General features: G+C 36.4%; 1 protein-coding gene across 3 annotated transcripts in view; it reads left to right on the forward strand.

The window, feature by feature from the left end:
- The window catches only part of LOC124181332 (origin recognition complex subunit 2), a 140,067-nt gene that overhangs the window by 3,559 nt on the left and 116,402 nt on the right, over positions 1–20,106 (forward strand). For all 3 annotated transcript variants that reach the window (XM_046567804.1, XM_046567806.1, XM_046567805.1), the window contains exon 10: positions 3,121–3,177. The gene's annotated coding sequence lies outside the window, so the exon portion shown is untranslated. The remainder of the gene's footprint in view (positions 1–3,120; positions 3,178–20,106) is intronic.

Genomic DNA, 20,106 nt, shown 5'->3' on the forward strand with positions numbered 1-20,106 from the left:
TCGGTTTTACGTGTAACGAGCAAAAATTTTAGTTTATTGTTGTGAGAAATGCTATGTGATGTTATGATGTTGAACATTTCGTCTTTCGCCCCGAAATTCGTCTGCAGGCTTTCACTTATTTGAAATTCAACCATCAGGTGTCTCACAAACGAAAAGCAAATCGGAGAAAAACGTGTTTGTCTTATTACTTAGCTAACAATTTTGAGCGAGATAGGAAAATGCTTCTAACCATACGTCATTATTACGGCAACTGCAGGGAATTAGGATTGAAAACGGCAAATCGTATCTCTAAGTGACCGAATTGTAGACCCATGAATTGATGTTCTAAATCCAAACACTGTTACCACCAGTCCGTTAATTTTATCTTCGTCTGAATTGGTTCTTAAATCCAAAGTCAAAATAATCTACAACAAAAATAAACGTAACTACTTCAATTTACGTATTGTCTATGAATAATGCTGTGTTCAATCAAAGCTTTATTTTGATGCTATTCAACGGCATTTCAGTATATCAGGACAAATTTCGGTTTCAAGAAAATCGCGATTTCGGTACTATCTGCGTATACGTATGATCACATTTGGCTATTTCGGCACAAGATGACGGGATATGTTGTCCAGTAAGTACCGCCATCTGGTGTGCAGTGAATTTGAAGTGTGCGCGGTAAAAACAAAATACAAACATCTTTTAACAGTGCAGCCAAAGCATAGGTTTGAAAACGAGTTAATTTTGAAAATCCTTCGTCCGTGAGAATAAAATCCGAGTTAATTCGGTCGCGAGGAGGATTAAAAACGTTTGCAACAAAAGCGGGAGTGTAATCGCCGGTTTCAAAGTCCTCAGACGTGCAAGAATCGTGGTAAACGTCCGTATTTTCTCGGTGTTGGTAACGCTCGGTAGAATCCATAGTCGCATTCGGTGTTTCTGAGTAAATTGTGCGTGTGTGATAAGACGGTTCTCGCTCCTTAGAGTATATTTATTAATTACCATAAACACATACAGTCTGAAATGTCAAATGCCTCGATTGGTTTGAGGTGAATTGCGTTTAACTCCGAGTGATACTAAAACCGCGAAGTTATTCCTCGTCCCTCACCCTCCGAACCGCCGTAATTACGAAAGGTGAGTACTTTACGCATATCTATCCGTACATACGTTCGTTCGTTCGTAATGCAAAGAAAAAAAAAAAGAAGGATGAGAGATGGTAGACAAATCACACATACAGATAGACAGAAACGATTGCTAAAGATTTTCAAGGCTGCTAGCACGTACGTATCGCACTTATGTTAGTCAGTCAGTCAAAGAGGGACTCTTTGTTGCGCAGCGACTGAACAGGGTTGAACGTCCTTGACTTATTACGGGAAAATATTAATCCGTGGGCTCAGTTAACTCGGCAAACTTCACTCAGGATCACCGTTTATACTTCGTTACATTTTCTGCGTTCGCGACACTTATTTCGGCTCAGACGCAGCTTCTCGGCACGCGTAACTTCAACCTAACCTGACCTAACCCCTCCTGTTTTCCCTCTGCTTTGACCACCGACGAAATTCGAGTCCGTCAACGGCTGCATATTGAGGATTAAAGAACAAACTAACCTATCCAATCGTATCTTCACTGTCGGATAAGTATGTGAGACCGATTAGGTATGTGTGATGCTCGAGTAGGTGTTTAGTTTACGATACGTCGGACATCTGCGTCTGTTTATGAATGTAGTGTATGACATTTGCGTCGTCTGCAAAGAAACACTTTTTTTCTTTTTCTCCAGGTCTATTATGAGAGAGACCTTGGTTTTCGTGATGAAAACAATCATACCTCTAAGAAACTATTACTTATCATTTTGAATACTAGTTTATTATCATTTTCGAAGAAATTGTCGGTTGGAAAATTTTTAACTGCAAGATGCTCAAGTTTCGGATTACAAATAGATTCCTGACAGGAAATGACCAACTTCAATCCAGTCGAGGTTGAAACCACGTGAAAAGATGAGGCTGAAGTTATTAACGTAAGCGTAACAAAACACTTGGGGAAAAAAATTGCTATTTTTCAATTTTCTAGTGACTTTGGCTAAGTTTTGAAAACACGAATTACTTCTGCCTTGTTATTATTTACTGCATTTCAGAGATTCTTAAAGTTGCGGAATAACATATTTTTCGAAACACGAATCATTGCGGTAACGCTGCTAACTTCAGACTCGTACGAAAAGGTGGAAAGCCCTTTTGACCAATTTCAAGGCCAGTGTTTTCATCACTCGTAATCAATCTTTATTACACTGTCGGGTGACGATAATGCGAAGGTCAAGTTTCCGGCACTGAAGTCTGACAATGTGACAAAGTTTACTACGCTTCGTAAATTAATACATGATATTGTAGAGATATCATAGAGATCGTCGGTGTCGTTTGGTAATAATTTTATTCTCACCCGGTATCTCTGACCTCAAGTTACCTAATACAAAACTTCGAACCCGTTTGAACACGCGGATATTTACACGGAATTCAAGGAGACGCGGTTACCTAATTCAATTACTACTCGTGCAAAGTACGTACGTAGATGTATCTAATTTCCGGAAGTTTGCACTGTATCTTATACACAGGTATACTCTTTATTCTGTAGCCGAGCTATATACGAATTGTGACCTTCTAATGTGCATCGCTGTTCGTAGCTCAAGCACGGTATAATAATACGCGTGTGTATAATATTCGGAAATAAACTGTCGACTACGAACGTTACTCGTAAAACCGAACTAAATTATTACACGTGCAACGTCGTATATTTTAGTTTTATTCAATTAATTAATTGCTATTCGTACAAAAAGTTAATAATTAAATTCGCACGTTATACGCATGTAATAATTTTAAGGAGAAAAACGTGCGAATTTAATTGTTAATTTTTAATATGTATGTATATGTATATATTGCTAGTGATTTCTATTTTCGATTGATAAAGCGAATTTCCTGCTGTTTATGATGAGTTTTTCACATCGATCTTATCAGTTGATTGTTATATCGATATTTAAATTGGTATTACACGTTTGTACGCACTGATGGGTGACATCAATCAGTCGATGCTCATCTTATCATCGCGATTTGAAGTTTGGATTTTAATAATTGATAAAAAATCGTCTTGTTTCAGGCTGCTACGTGAGCTCGGAACCGATCAAGGGATCGCCAATTTTCGTCTTATGTTTCGGTGAGTACTCGAAATGAAGTCCAATCTTGAATGCATACTTTTTATAAGCATACCATTATTTCTATAAAAATGCGTATTACTCGGTATATTCGACGTGCTTCACACATGTATTAAAAACTTGCAAATAATAATATTGTGATTCGGTTTCTGCAATTTTTAAACTTAAATTGCGTCCGTGAAGTAATGTGTAACATACTGATCTATAAATTGCGATAACATTTACTAATCCACGTACCGCTCAAGTCTACGATAAAAAACAAGCAAAAAAACAAGAAAAAATAAATAAATAAATAAATAAGCCAGATCAACGAACCTTAGATCTACAAATATTTTGTTTTTATCTACTTGTTAGGTTGACAAATGAAACTTTCGTCTCGTTAGCATTTGTCAAACTTTTGGAGGGTGAATTTTGTTCATTGCTTTATACTTTTCTATCAGGGGAAATGAAATTAGCTCCAAGATTACAATTCAAATTTAGCTGCAGTTGAAACTGAATACCTAATTCGCCGATTTTACGTTGCAAGGCGGATGCGGTTTCGTAATTTATTGTTTTCGAACAACGTTATGCATGCTTTGATGTTCGAACGAATGAAAACTAGCCGTTATAAAGTGAATAAGGAAACGGCAAAGTCGGTCGCGATATTCTAATTATTGACGCGAGCCTTATCTCACGCGCACGTTTCAAAATGTGGAAAAAGGTTTCCTGCTTTCCAATATCGCTCGTTTCTACAGCATTCGGAAAAAAATTGGTCCTCGAAACGAAATTTTAGGGTTAATATGCATCCGACCGAACACTATTTTCACAAAACCAAAAAGGTTGGTTGATTTTATAGTGCGCAGAAAACAAAATGTTTTAGACGTATGTCTAAGAGAAGGTTCGGCTCCACAGTCCCATAGATTCTGTTGCTTTTGCGAAACGAGATCTACGGAGTGAAATGATTTTATGAAAATTGAAAAATGATCGTTTAATTGTTGTAACCCAAAAAATTATCGTTCGATCGTAATTTATGCGCTACGTGAATTATTTGCCACATCAAACTGTGACAGAGAAATATGCCATTGTGAATTGACAGGCTGATTCGATGGTATTAGACCAATAATGTAGGATTTAGTTGCGCTGATTATACCAGACAAATGCCTTGAGCCCCTCCAAATGACTGCTCGTCTAACTTCTCTTACGAGAAAGAATTTTTAACGCGTTACGGAGAGTGTTTTGTCCCTTGAACAGAAAATTTAATGGATTTACGACGTAACTTATTACTTTATAACGGTAATCAATTAGTAGCTCTCACGATTTCTTAAATTTGACTAATATTTATCCACCGAACAGATTTAGTGAACTGTATTGAGGGTATTCAATATTTTGATAATACCGTGAAAAAATTATAATTTCATTAAATTGACTAAATTAAAATCGAGATCTCCTATTTACAAATATATTTTATTTAATATACAATTTTTTTTTTTTTGCAATTCCGAAACAATTATTTCATCAACTTTGGTATCGACAACAAAATGTCGCGTACCCAGGAGAAAATTTTCTACAAATTGCGTGTAAAAATTGATTTTTTCGAGAAAGTAAAAAGTTTTCTCTGAACGAGAGTATACAAGTCAAAATAATATTCGTACACCGGACGTTTCGTTGATCAAAAAATCAAGTTTATACCGATACTACAATTCTAACAAAAAATGAACATGTAGATCGGTGCAATATTTAGCCGAAAGCTAATTTGCATCTCAAGAATTCGTTGTGAGGAAATCCTGAGTTGCAATTAGCTAATTTTCGATATAATAACAGGCCGCATTTTGAGAGACTGCGAACATAAAGAATCCCCCCCCCCCCCCCCCCCCTCCATATGTATATTTTCAAAGCATCGACGTCATGTAAACCATTCGAATATATATTCAAGTCATAATATAATGCATTATACGTAGCGAAATGAATTTGCAAAAAGTTGGCAAATTTTTTATTTTTTTTTATTGCGACTTACGAATACGCGTGAACGTTACCGCGTTTATCAATAATTTCTTAATTGCATGTATTTCGGTGTTGCATTGTACGATGCGCACTGATATCATTATACGTATAATACTGATATAATTATTTCATATTTAAAAACGAGTAAGGATTATTCTTGACGCGCGTATAATCTTGAGTACATACCGACGCTGTCTGAGATTACGTTAAGAAAATTAAGCGGAAATAGAAATTACATCACCGCTTTACACTTCCGCTCTGCGTATATAATACAATAAAATTGTAAAGATCTCGATGAGATAATTAATTGCGGCTAGCCGCAGATTTGTTTTAATATATAAATAAGAAACCGACGGTTATTACGTCGTGTAAGAGTCATCTTTGACACTGACATTTGGAAAACTAATTCAGTTTTTTATTTGTCATTACAAATACGTGGAAAACGGTTGTTTTTCTTCAACCAAAGAAGAAGAAACGTTATTCTTCCGATAAGATTCTTACCGAATAAATTTCAATGAATTCTCTTCGTCTTAAAGAGCATGATTTTATATAGTTTTATCTAGTTTTGTTATAAAGTTTGGAACACGGAATAAATACCACCGTAAATATCGCAGAGAATTTTCCAATAATCTTCTCCGATTTTTCAACACATCGTTTATACACGTTAATTAATTATACGATTCGAATAAACGGTCGTAAAAACTTTGTTTATTCATCCGGTTATTTGGTTTTCATTTGTTTATCTACCCAGTTTTTTTACTATTATTTTTTCTCCTGCTCTCCCGATGACAGCAGCGCTTAATCAGCGATACTCGCACGCGAACTCGAACAATTATAAATTACTCCCCCGCATTCATTATACATAACTGCAGACGTTACGGAACAAGTTACACGATTCGTCTCAACGTCTCGTTTCCATGCGAAGCGTAATTTGCCGTGATGCCTTGTGCGCTATTATACACGGACAGAGTTTGACCAAGCATTACGTAAAAAATTAGCCATAAAAAAGCCCCAAAATCGACTCGTCGAGCAGCGGGTGAAATACGATTAATTACTATTTGGCTTCAGTATGTTAAGACCTCGGGAATTACAAGGTCGTGACAATTTTTATTTCAATTTTATATTCACGTTTACGTAAGCGATGAATACTCGCATTTGCAAAAATATACATATTCACGTATAAAAACCCGTTATCCGAAGATCCGTCCAAGGTCTTATTATTTATATGCGTGTATAATAGCTTATACAAACATTTGCGAAAGAAAATGAGAATTTGATGGATAAATAAATAGAGCGAGAGTGAAACGTGATGGTTTCTCTCTTTTTTTCATTTCTGTTTTTTATTTCTTTTCTTTTTTTTTTTTCTTTCCTTCAATCTTTCTAACCCTTCGAGTTACGGTGCTAAGTATTCTTACCACCTATTTTTATAATCCATTTTTCGTATACTTGCAGAACTTGTCGACATATGTCGTTTTTTTTTTTTTTTTTTTTTCTCGATAGTTTCGACAGTATAACAATAGTTTTTCAATACTCGAGAGTAATTACTGCGATGAAAAAAATCTTGAAAATTAAACGGAATAATTTATTTTCGAGAAAGTTACCCCTCTACACGTATTACATACATGTTTTTGGGTCGCTGGTTACGAATCTGAAATCGGATTTTAAAAATTCAAGATGGCGAATCTAATCCAATCAATTTTTGACCGTATTAGATCAAGTTTGAAATTTTCGTCCGTCATGTTGGATCCGCCATTTTGAGTTTTTTAAACCTGATTTCAGATTCGTAATCACCGACCCCAAAAACCACAGAACATTATCTTGTTATAAAAGTTGACTCAGCGCATTAGCGTGTGACTCAAAGAGTTGAGGAAATCACTTCACTTGTGTAATAAATCTTTTCAAACGTCAGTATAGAATATATAATATAAGCTAGCATCTATATACTTGGTAAAAAATAGAGATAACGCGTGAACAATTTTACGTCGTAATATGGCTTGTTTCTATTTTTATATTCAGGTATTGTGTAATATAATATTATCTTGTTTTTTGCGGTAGCGTGAAATGATGCATAAATCGACGTTACTTTGCTTCAACGACAAAAAAAAAAAAAAGAAGTACCTATACATTAGGGTGGTCCGAATTTAGAATGTTGGCGAATTTATTCCGAATCACCCCACCGAATCGACTATAAATAATTGGAAAACGATTCACAATTTTTTTCAGATTCTTATACCAACTGTAATCGCATGCACGGTGCAAGAGGAAGGATTTCCCAATTTAAAATACACGTGTTTCGGACACGTTCTTAGTATATATTTTACTGTAAGAGTAATAATGTTCGAAAACATCCATGAATGTGAGGTTCTAGTGAGCACGAGTGCTACTATCTGAGAAAAAATTCACATCATCATACCAGCTAATGTAGACAATTGCATTTCTTACAAATAAAAAGAAAAAGTCAAATTTCTAGGGTGTGCAACTCGTCGAGATTGGTTGGTACGATGATGTGAATTTTTTCTCAGATAGTAGCACTAATACTCACCAAATCTTCGCAATTACAGATTGATTCGAACATCGTCACTCTTACAATAAAATACATGCTGAGAATGTGTCTGAAACAAGTGTATTTTAAACGGTGATATCCATCCATTTACAGGCACGGGTTAGAATTGATATAAAAATCTGAAAGAATTAGGAAATTGTTTTTGAATTATTTATAGTTGATTTGGAGGGTGGTCTGAAAAAAAATCATCAACACCCTGAGTAAGGATCACCCTACTATACATGTAGAGTATAAAAACGACGAACGAACGTCTCGAGGGAAAAACTGTCGTTAATTTAACCTTTTAAATGTTTTTTCTTTTTTTTCTTTTTCTCCCGTTGCTCCATTTTACCTCGACAAGAATTATTCGTACGCCTCACCTCGTCGTTTGTACACGCGTGTCTATCGTAGAATTTATCGTCGACGGTCTGTGCCGAGCGACGATTTCAATTATCTCGGGAGCCGCAAAGACAATGCCGCCCAATGAATGACCCTCGACCATTTCAAGGTGGTAATAATCATTGTTATTATGCCGAAAATGAAAAAAAAAAAATAATCCAACAGGATAACGAACACGTGTAAACAAACAAAAAGTTACTTTTACGCCAAATGGGTTATTACTCATTAATGATCCTTATTCTACACACCGGGGTCAAACTGACCCCGCGCCATCTTCACCGTAAATTCCATATGAAAGAAAATATCCGAAATAATCTGATTGATTCCAAGATGAATAATGAAATATCGTAAAAATCGTTCGATTCATTCTTTTTTGACAAAAATCCAATTTCACTCACTGAAATAAATACCTTTTTTTCATCGCGCGGTATATCTATATTTTTATTCTAAAATATCTGTGTCTTGAGACTTACTCGGTCAATTTTCAGCTAAAAGTATCGAAGCTTTGGTGAGTTGTGATTTTTTCTTTTTTTTTTTTTAAATCATCCTTGACGGATATAGGTATGAAACCGTTTAAAACCTACACACCTTTGCCGTTTACCGTGCAAACTTACTTACCATCCACACACAACGACGAATTCTGCACGTGTCTGTCTGTTATACATAGCTACGCATTATAACGTTCGGCGAACATAAGCTCTTTGACGTAAGAACGGGCGCGCCGAGGTCGCTCGAACTAAACATAACATAACATAACATAATAATAATAGATTGCGTAATTTAACCCCACCCCCCCTCCTCCCCCTCCTCTCCCTACCTCCACCCCCACCACACAACCAAATTCCATTCATTCGTTTGAGAATCGCGCACGTATGTTCATCTCGTATATGCATATAATTTACACTTTGGCAGATCGTGTAGACTATATGTGTGTGTATATATATATATATATGACGTATTCCATGCCAACTGAGGGGTCATTTTCCCTGACCCCCGTCAATTTGCTTCATTATTTTTTATATGATTCTACAAACTAAAAAAAGCACTCGCCATTTTTTTCAGATTTTTCGTCCCAGCCAATCTTTTTTAAAAAATGTTACAAACCCTTTTATGGTCTTAAAAAAAAGCCTGATTTTTTTTGTTTTTGCAAAAATTCACATAATTTTAGGGTTCCAAAACAAACATTTTGAGCCATAGTTCAAGAGTGCAGAATTGATTTTTTGTATTGTTTAAATATTTTTTTAGAGGAATAATTTTTCTTATTTTGTATGTGTACAAGACATTAGTCGAAAAATCTGAAAAAAATGGTGAGTGCTTTTTTTAGGTTGTAGAATGATATAAAAAATAATGAAGCAAATTGGCGGGGGTCAGGGAGAATGACCTCTCAGTTGGCATGGAATACCTCATATATATACGAGAGTCGCATCATTGTCGTCGCAACGTGTGCAATTTTCTTATTTTTTTTTTCATTTCATCTTGCGAGACCGAAGTTAGCAACGTTAACGTAACGAAGCATTCGGCGGATTGATAACTATTTTGCAAGTTTATAGTGACTTTGAAACAGTCAAGTTTTCAAAACATTAATACATTTATCCTTAGAAATGATTTACCGAATTTCCGACCTACTTGCAATTTCGAAATAACCATTTTCCGCAACGTTAATTGTGACGATAACGTTGTTCAGTTTCGACCTCGTATTATTTTTCACGTTTACACACTTTTCGAAAGAAAATGTCTCAAATCGTTTGTAAACGTGACTTGTTTTGGATACTATGAAATAATTGAGTTTTTTTTTCCCCCCATTTTAAATTTATTCCGATTATTCTACTTGACTAACAACGATTTTTTGTATAATTATTAAGTCTACGAAGTTTCAGATAAATTCATCGGACTTTAGAGAGGTTTTACTATAAACTTTTATGAAATTATTTCACACAGTCGTGCGTGCAGCTTAAGCAATTGTAAGAAATTAATCTATTTACATTATAATTAAAAGAAAAAAAGTCCCCACGATTGTGAAAAAAAAAAGATATTGAAATTATACCGAATTTTAACTCTAAAATTCACTTGAATTATTATATTAACAACTTCAGAGAAGTTGCATTATTTTACACGTTGTTATATTCATACGAAAGTTTTCGAATTATGATCCGATGTTGAGAATCGTTTTCCCTCCGTTAATTAAAAATTGTACGAATAATTTTCGTTTTTACTTGCGTATAATTCGTAAAAACATCGGTTTGCAAATTTTCTACATCGATGCGTGTAAGAATTGAGAAGACTTTGTACGAGACTGTATATCAATTTCTCTCCGATATCATTGCCTTGTTTTTCATTCTCTTTTTATTCGTCTGCTGTTTTTCTTCTCATATTCAGCCGTGTGCAGTGCTCGCCTTGCTCCTCGCGGCATTCGATTCGAGTAATGCTAATCTTTAACCGTCAGACAAGGTCGTGCCAATACAGTGGAAACAATCTTCTTGTCGGATTTCATACGCTATTATAAATTTATAACGAATCACCGCTGCGGACGTTTAAAGCCGTTCATTTACAAACCAACGATTGTTGACTCGTTCTTGTTTTTTATTCATTTATTTATTTTTTTTTTTATTCCATTTTCCTTTGTTAACACAGTAATTATATTTCGGAAGACTGCCAATATTTTTATTTTTACCATAATTATATTTTTATATTTTCACATGCAACGCCGGTATATGTAATACAGTCGGCATGTAACAGGAAACTTTGCATTCCGCAACGTTTCTCAGCAAGTGGTGCCGCGGTAGCGAATCTGAGAAGCTTGGAAAGGTTAGAGAGAGTTGTACGTTTCTACCGTTTCCGCATGCGCACGTTGTACAATGTGTAACGTACCGCATGCGAGCGTCAGTCGGTAATGCAGAAAGTGATAAAAAAAAAAAACAAAAACAAATCCATGAAAATAACTTGTTGACGGAGTTGACAAATAAGAAGAAGAAAGAAATTATCGAACGATTTTTATCCTAACCGCTAAAAGTGAACGCGTTTCTTTCGTTATGCATTGTGATTGTAATAATTAGTCCTTTACGTATGCCGGAAGAGGAAAATTAATGGTAACTAAACTTTCATCATCGATAATCGTCGTTAAAATATCCAAGGAAAATAGAATTGAATGTTACGATTAATCTCTATTTGAATATTATTTTTTACGATCCAGAGATTAAGTTCAATTCAGTAAAAAAAAAAATAAAAAAAAAAAAAAATTGAAAAAATTGCGGTCACAATAATTAGTACCGCATCTAAGTATGTACCTATAAGTAAATTTTCTAATCAATCCGGTCACTAAAACAGGTAACCTAAATTACCTTTTCAACTGTGACGTTCAAAGATAAATTGATCAAAATTGTTTTTATGGATTGAAAAATGAGTTTCCTTTTTTTTTTATTTCGGTCACCTGTAACAATGAATTAATCTGCTCTACGAATCGCCGTGATTTTTTATCATCTATATGATTTATTTACACATAGTTATACGTACATGAATTCCGTTTGAATTCTGGTCAAACATGTATGTACACATGCATAATATATATACTTAACTATGTACACTGAGAAAAATTTCATTTGTTGTAGTAACTAGAAAAATTGAGTAAAACAGGTATCGTTAAAAAAAACTTTTTGAATATTGTTGGAATTACGAAAAACGAGTGCGCCTAACCATTTTGCGCTATCGTCGATTTTTTTTTGGTTATTGCAACGCAAAATCAGTTTGTGAGGCTTACTCTACTTTTTTAGTTAAACAAGGCTTTAACGTCAATTTATCGTTGCACGAGCGTTAAATTTTCGCAACAGTTACAAGAAAATACAGCAACAGTGATCGTAATGAGAAAGAATAGCAGCGAATACTAGACTTTCCGGTAATAGTTATAAAACTAATTATCATTTTTTACCTAGAACTATATTTCTCGATCGCGGTAAAAAATGAAAATAGTCAAGGACTGAGCGGTAACAGGAACTGAAAATTTCTCTCAGTGTGTATAGTAATAAGGCAGAATTCGCAATCGTCGCATGTATTTGTAATAAAAACTCGCGGTTTACCTCCAGTAATTGATGTTTACATATGTGATATGTACGTATGTACATACCTTCACACCATGCACGCACCAACATCATATTATCACGTTATATACTCTTAGCGCAGTGCTATTCTCGTAGATTTAAAGGCTATTATGTGCGACAGCTTACATGGCTGCAGTGTGCGGAAAGGAAAAACCGCAAACCGGAAGCCGATGATTTGTGTCAAACAGAGTGGCCTTGATCACAGTTTAGATGAACAGGCTGTTAAGTAGATTAGGCTTCTCAAGGCTGGAGATTTTCAATTGGTATATCTATAAGCAATCATATTTTCACTCAGGTATATATCTATATATTATTTACGTACACTTGGAAGACCTCGGTGAATTGAAAACCGATACTTCTTGATTTTTTCAACCTTTGACGACTTAATCCTTCTTGTCAACACACCGGGTCTTGTGAGGAACAGTCGTTAGTTTTATGAATATCAATTTTTATGAATAATACTTCAAAACTTTGGAGCCTACCATGTTTTGAATAATATAGTCAACGCTTTGAGAAAGAAGCCTGAATTTTTCACATATTTCGAAAGCCAGGAAGACTTCGAAAAAGTGTATCGACAAATGTTGTAAAAGACAAGTGTTCGCGTGAAGGGTTAACTGATATTGATCTTGATAAAAAAAAAAATAGCTGTTAGATCACTAAATTGATTTACCAAATACCAACCAGTACATACTGCATACTGTACCATGATTGTGTGAATCACGAAATTATGGTACATAATTCAACGATCGTCATGAATTATTATCACTGTCGGTTCGTTCTTATTGAAAAGATACTAACCAAAGTGCATAGTCATCTTTGTCTTAATGTTGAAACCGGGCATGGATAAACTGCGATAATAATCGAATGAATGAACTGACGAATGCAGATTTTTTCCGATCATAATTCGAGACTGTGTGTAGGTATGGTAATCTATTCGTCAGGGTATACGCTCAAGAACGCGTGACGAACTTATTGTAATATCCGAGCCCTGCCCACGTAGCAACCTAGATTCCTCGATCATTGCTAGCGCGATGAGGAGACTCTCTCACGTGATTTTGTCATCCACACCAACTTACGTACAAAGTTACAAATGATCAAGTCTGAAGTCGGTAAGGTTAACGTGATGAAAGATAATGGAAAATATCGTTGGTGCACAATTGTACAACGACGTTCTAAGTGAGGAATTTGCCATTTCAAAACATGAACATGTTCTCTTTGTTATGATTTACTAGCCGAATTTCACAGACAATCCTAAGGATCGAAGTAACGATTTATCCTGAACACCCATTAATGAAGTAACGTTACTAACTTCAACTTCGTACAACCGATGACGACGCGTCAATAGTTAGCACACTACGAGGATGGACCTTCTCATCCTTCTGGCGTTGATGCGCACATCTTAGGCACCGAGTGTTCATGAGGCGTAGTCTCTGTAGCAGCATGTTGTTTATAATACACTTGCTCAAGGAGGACACGCCGCACTTCCATCGCGACATGCATGTCTTGAATTTATCCCGCAGATACCCGACGGATTTGTGTCATATCCTTTGTCTCGCATTAGCATAACGTGATAAGGCGACAACCCGATCATCGCTGCTGCGCAGTCCTACTTCTCCTCAAGCATAACCTGCATAACTTTATCTGGGTTGATCTCTCATCGCGGATCCGCGGATCTGCTAGGCTTCGTATGGCGCAGGGATAACCGGCCAACCAGAAAGTCGCTACAGATTTTCTTCAGCTGGATAGGTATGCGTATGGATAACAAATCTGTCGCACATTTACAGAACCGAGAGATTATCAAGTTTTACGAGCATTTAGAGGAAAGTGGGACAAACCGTATCGAGCTTGACTGACATGATCCTTGGACTCAAAGCAACCTTGCGACGATAGCTTGTTACAACGAAGAAGAAAGAGTTTCGAGGGTTTGAAAAAGTCGGAGATGATACGAGACTCAAAGTCTTGGCTAAAGACTTGCCGGACCAATCATCAAAACATCAGTGCACTGTAATGTGGTCAAAACAATCCGTCCATTTCACTATAAACGTTACTTGACGTTACTTGAGATGTCATTTTCCAACGTTCCTGATCAATGATCAGGAAAAGTTTGCCTTCGCTGAACGGAGTTTGAGAGATGAGGTGGATATCTTCAGGCGATGTGTACGTAGGTATAGTTTTCTGGTATGGGGAATTGTTACGGTGGGTCGATATTTCATCGCTACGTTATCGTGGATAATGGAGCGTGACTGTGTGGATTTTTATTAAGAGTTGTACAGTTAATTATGTCTCTCCATCCTTCCGTGTAACAACGTGATCTCGCGGCTCGGTGAACACCACGGATTGCTAACGTTCCCCCGGCTATTTTATACTTTGTTTTCGCTACAAAGAAGCTGGCGAGTTACCTTCTTTAACGTTGTGCAGTCTGCAATGTAATGTAGCGGTTCGAGTCACGAAATTCTCCACGCTTTTTTACGCTGTCTCTAGTTTAACTGTGCTGATGTTCAGTTTTAATGTGCTTGGATAAACCATTAACGTATCTTCGATGAAAAGAAAGTGGCATCAGAGTCGAAAGGTTTCGGACTTGTGCTTGTACTAGCTGTCGAATGGTATTTGATTCAAAGTATATTTTATGCATCGGTTTACACTAACGGTTTTAATTTTTTTCGTCGAGGGGAGAAAAATTTCCAGTACAGTCTCTTCGATTTGTGAAAAAATGGTGTCAGGTGCCACGGGGACAAGTTTTGTTATCATCGTTTTTCCAGCAACTCAAAATTATTGTCCAAGAGGTTTATCTACGACCAATTTTAAACTGTCATAAAAATGAGCAATGGCAGAACGACATTTTTTGAAATTGAGTGACGCTTCGTTAACCTCACCTTGATCATCCACCTACTCGAGGACAGATATAAATGGCTCTTATCGAACGTGGCCTTCTTATCAAACTGACTAATTTTATCATCTGCCTTAAGCCACAAGTTTAATTAGAGATCACATTTCCGACATCCCTCCAAGGTTGTGGAAAAAAAGCTTTCGGGTTGTAGGTACAACGTAAGAGTCAGTCGTTGTGGGACAAGGCGTATTCACTTACAGTTAGAGGACAACGAATTCCACTATTTCCAATTCACTATATGTATTTTAGAATGTCTCGAAGTTACTTGAAATGCATTGAAGCCAATGTAAGTGATTTGAAACGTTGCGTATACAGTTGCACTTGTAGCCACTTAAAGTATATCGATACGTAATGTCAAGTCGCGCAGAGTTTTGGTCTTGTTAGAAATTTTGTGAAATCTTCCGAAGACGATTAATCACCTGAAAGTTAGTCATACGTAAAAACATGAATTTTTTTTAAGTGACGTTGTCAGTTGAAGATGAGTGAAATCACTGCTGAAGGTTATTTCCAGTCTTCCAAAGTCACGTACCTACTTTGTCACAAGCGATAATTTGAAGGTGGGTGTGCTACCTGCGTATAAATATTCTACAATTCAATCTACAGTATAATTCAATTCAATCTACAATTCTACAGTTTAATATTCTCAATTCAATATACAATTCTACAGCACATTATTCTCAATTCAATATAAAATTCTACAGCACAATATTCTTAATTCAATCTACAATTCTACAATATAATATCGTCACTTCAATATACAATTCTATAGTATAATATTCTCAATTCAATCTACAATTCTACAGCACGACATTCTCAATTCAATCTACAATTCTACAGTACAATATTTTTAATTCAACCTACAATACTACAGTCCAATATTCTTAATTCAATCTACAATTCTACAGTTTAATATTCTCGATTCAATATACAATTCTACAGCACATTATTCTCAATTCAATATAAAATTCTACAGCACAATATTCTCAATTCAATCTACAATTCTACAGTACAATATTTTTAATTCAACCTAAAATACTACAGTCCAATATTTTTAATTCAATCTACAATTCTACAGTTTAATATTCTCGATTCAATATACAATTCTACAGCACATTATTCTCAATTCAATATAAGATTCTACAGCACAATATTCTCAATTCAATCTACAATTCTACAGTACAATATTCTCAATTTAACCTACAATTCTACAGTACAATATTCTCAATTTAACCTACAATTCTACAGTACAATATTCTCAATTTAACCTACAATTCTACAGTACAATATTCTCAATTTAACCTACAATTCTACAGTACAATATTCTCAATTTAACCTACAATTCTACATTACGATATTCTCAGTTTAATCACGCACAAAAATTTTACCATCCGAATTTACGGAGGATACAAACACTTTTACTCTCTTCTTTCTCTCTTTCTCTCTCAGATTGCAGAAACCGAGATTATTGAAAAGCGAGCAACATCCCCTTCGACGTCGTGGATTGATAACGAAGCCTGCGTAACGATAATAAAAGTCGAGTGAACCGGTGCGTTTCTCGAGCATGTTGCGACCCTGAGGGGATCAGAGGCAATTCGGTGTGACGTTCGCTTCACCTCGCTTCAATGTCCGGTTTTTGCTCCGTTGCAGCGGTACGGTTGCGGTTTATTGAAAAAGTAATTCCTCAAATTCAGGTCATTACCGAATTGTCAGGGTCCCTTGACTGATCGGTCCATTTCCCAACGACTGACAGACAGACGGCAGCTCGAGCGATCGTTCGTCTGTAACAAGTTCAATACTTTTCACCTTGTCCGTATATAAGGCACCGCATTACCCGAACCCGTGTCTCTGTGTGTATGCGCGTGTAACACTTTACCTGTGTTGCTACACGTCGCGAATATGGCTACGTAATTTATTCACATTGCAAATAAACCAAGGATATAAATATAAACGTTCGCACGCGTTGCAATGACGGAATTTCATTGTCGATGCGGTGGTGAAAATTGCTAATCTAAAAGAGACGATAATCGTATGCGCGTATTACATTTTTTTTTATTTAAATTTTTTCGCAAGTTTTTCTGCGATAAAAATTGTATTTTTTAATTTTTTAATCATGTTTATGAGTTACAAATTACGTGAAAATCAAATGCTTACTGTGATCAATTATTTTAGAAACGATTCGTAGAATTCTTTTCAATTTTTACAACTTTTCAAAACTGTTGTTCAAAATAGTCGCCATTGTTGTGTCGGCGTTGAAACAGAGCAATTAAAAATCGTTGCGGATGCTATATTGATGAACGGTGAGAAAGCAAGCAGAACAAAAAACAAAACAAATTCAGGGTCATGTAAAAAATCTGATTAGTGATAATGACGCGTGTGATACGTGACGGCTGGTGTCGCAGGAATTTAGGCCACCGAATTTTCGTCGGAATAATTAATAACTCGTGTCGTGATATGATGAATGAGATGATCAAGGTGGAGTTATAATATCCGGGCGAGAAGACAAGCAGCGTACAGTATACGCGCAATATCGCTCTGTCTATATAACATGTACACACAATGCCGGAAATGTTGCTGACGTAAGTGGCCTCTTAGTCTCGTTTAAGTCAGGTCATAAGCCGAAATGGTCCGATACACAGAAAGCTAAGGAATGGAATGATGTAGCTACGTGGAATTTGAAAAAATAATAATTAACGCGCCGCGTGATCGGGATGAAATAGTGCGATGTCAGGTTGGAAAACTTGTTGGGCGTGTGCACTGAGAGAAATTTTTAGTTCCGGTTACCGCTCCAGTCCTTAACTATTTTCATTTTTTACCACAATCGAATAATATAGTTCTAGGTAGAAAATGAAAATTAGTTTTTCGTAATTCCAACAATATTCACACAGTTTTTTCAACGATACCTGTGTTACTGCATTTTTTTAGTTACTATAAACAATGAAATTTTTCTCAGTGTGGTAAGCTGGAATCGATTTTAATTGAGTACAAAAATTTTGCAGATTATTAACAGTACATGCGTAAGAAATTTTTCTGAAGATCCTCGACTTCAAGACGGTGCGAATGAATTTCTGATTTAATTTAAACTACAAAACAAATCAGTTCGCGATATTTGATCAATAATAATTTATCCTACAGCTGTATTTCACGATGGAAATGGAACGATCTCGCTTACGGAGAATTATCGAAATTCTCAAAATAGAAATCCATATCTTCTAAAACTTTCTCAGTTATTACGTTAAAAATGAAACGGAAAAATATTAAAAAAAAAAAAAAGCAGTCAAACTCGTGCGCGTACAACGATTTGCAGAACGTATCAAAGATTTCACCGCGTTGTATAACCGATCATAAAATCTGCAACTATCGATTAGCATGTTTAGAAAACGTGCGAAAAACCGGAGAATTACGATCGATAAAATATTTTAAACACGATAGTTATGACACGTTTTAGTTTAATTCAGCACAATTTCATAGATCTGCGAGCAATCCCGTACAAAAAAAAAAAAAAAATCTGCATCAGCCTATCGGTATTATAGTATTATATATATATATATATATATATATATCATCTGAACGGTTCATCCTGCACTAATTCTTCATTTCCCGCTCTTCGCTTTGTTAGTTTAAGCTTACGAGAAAGAGACGAACGGAAGATGTAGAAAAACGGAGGTTTAGAGCGACGAGGGGAAAAGTGAGGGGGGCGGGGGGGGGGAGGAGAGAGGTAGATTATTCTCTCCCTTCCCCCGAAATCCGAACAGCTGTTTTCGCTCGGGTTCGGCAAATTTCGTCCCTCTTCGGGAACGCGTCGATCGTCACGAAGGACTCCGAGGCTCGCACGCGTTGCGGGACCGCGATGACAAATAGACTGTGAACAATATACCTCCAGTCTCCCCCCCCCCCAACGTCTTCCACCACCGTGTCTCCAGCCTCCAGGCTCCCTCCCCTACCGCCCCTCGGTCGGATATTCCACCTCATACAAAGTCGGTGGGGGCCGAAGTCTAAGATTACGGTATTATACGATAAGGGGCCGGATCTGCTCTCTTGGGGGACTTACATATCTGCGTCACTGTGCTCGGAACACTTCCGGCTTCGATTGTCCGGAGGGTGGTCCGAGGGATGAGATTAGACGGACAGTTTATATACAGCTGTGTTCATTGTTCTTGTAACTGGAAGAAATGAAACACGTGGCCCATTGTCGAACATGGTTAAAACACGGGCACGTTGCACTAAATAGCAAATTGGACTCGTGACTGTGGAATAATGGCGTGATCGATGCTCGAATACTACGGGAAACCAAATTCTTTGTTTCTGTATTGATCAGGGTCGGTGTTATGAAAAGTTGGCAAAAACCGGGAATATTTGCGAATATGTGGTGGATACGTAAAGGGGGTCCACAGCGTCTTGAATATCCTTAAATCGTGGAATTATCATGGAAAACAAAAATTGATCCTCAAGTAATATTTTCAAGAATCCTAGAAAAGTCGATATGATTTATTTTTGATTAGAAAATTTCTACATTTTATTTGTAATAAACGGCCTTGCATGCGTTAAATTTTAGCAGACGACGGACCATGTAGTCGTTAGAAACTCTCTCTTGATAAACTGCTATATACATTTTTTGACTCGATATTTAACCAACGCATCCTGTCCCTAAAATTTGTAATAAAACGAGATTAATTGTCCTGAAAACCCTTGGAATAGTCCGGAAATCTGAATTCTCGATTGAAGTAGACACGCTGTACGTAAATCTGATGAGAATATAAAAGTTGGAGCGGTTTTCTCGCGGGAACTCCGTATTCGCAGTGACATCTCGTGACTCACTGACTTACAAATTATCGGCATCAATTAGACTAGATTGAATAATCTCGACAATTTTTAAACCGTGAAAATCTGTTCATTCACGTGTCAACACCTCGATTGTACTATAGAGTGAACAAATTCGCAGAGTTTTTCCCATGACCATGAAGTGACGTGCGAAGTGACGACATCTTTGACATTGGAGGTTAATTCCTGTAATTAGGTACTTCTCATATCTAAT

Source organism: Neodiprion fabricii, chromosome 4 (assembly GCF_021155785.1).
Source record: "Neodiprion fabricii isolate iyNeoFabr1 chromosome 4, iyNeoFabr1.1, whole genome shotgun sequence".
NCBI classification, from domain to species: Eukaryota; Metazoa; Arthropoda; class Insecta; order Hymenoptera; family Diprionidae; genus Neodiprion; species Neodiprion fabricii.